The sequence below is a fragment of the Condylura cristata genome, unplaced genomic scaffold (genome assembly GCF_000260355.1).
Source record: "Condylura cristata isolate star-nosed mole 26May11 unplaced genomic scaffold, ConCri1.0 scaffold00004, whole genome shotgun sequence".
NCBI classification, from domain to species: Eukaryota; Metazoa; Chordata; class Mammalia; order Eulipotyphla; family Talpidae; genus Condylura; species Condylura cristata.
Genome location: NW_004567105.1, coordinates 59,057,399 through 59,058,083, shown reverse-complemented (window position 1 = coordinate 59,058,083; position 685 = coordinate 59,057,399).

The following is a 685-nucleotide window of genomic DNA, read 5'->3' as shown; positions in this document are numbered from 1 at the left end:
GCTATTTGTCCTGGGGTGCGAATTTGGGCATATAGACCAGTGCTGAAAAGTCACAGGCCAGTGGAAGGCCTAACTCAGTGATACTTGCCATATAGAATTTACCTTATTCTTTTTGAAGGAAAAAGATAATTTGTCCAACTTTAATTGTACAATCTTCACACCTGTGCAATCTTCAAGTGAGAAGTTACAGCCAGCTGCCAGATAACCTTTAGAAGACAAGGTGGCTCACACTAGATCAGTCTCGAGTGGCCAGGCCAGAGACCTGGAGCGGAGCCAGCTTTCATCCACTGTGGGAAAGCACAGGCTAACCTCGGGACAGCAGTGAAGATGGGAATCGTGACTTCCCCTGATTAACTCTGGCAAATGGAATCTGAAAGCCTTCATGTTTTCATTTCTTGGATTCTTCATTGAGTAACATTTTTCTTCCTCTAAAAACCCAGACCACAGTGTTGACATGGTAAAACCACAACTTTGTTCATGTTTGATGCATAACATCAAACCTCCTTTCTTCTTTACAGAATAAATTAAATATTCCTGTGAAGGGGAAAATGTGCTATTTTTCTAAACCAAGTGATTGTTACCAACCAGGATACAGTTTGTTGCAACATGTAGCTCCTAAGAGGCCACACCCAAAAGGAATTAATACATTCATAAAAAGAAAAAATGTCAACTTGAACAAAATGGT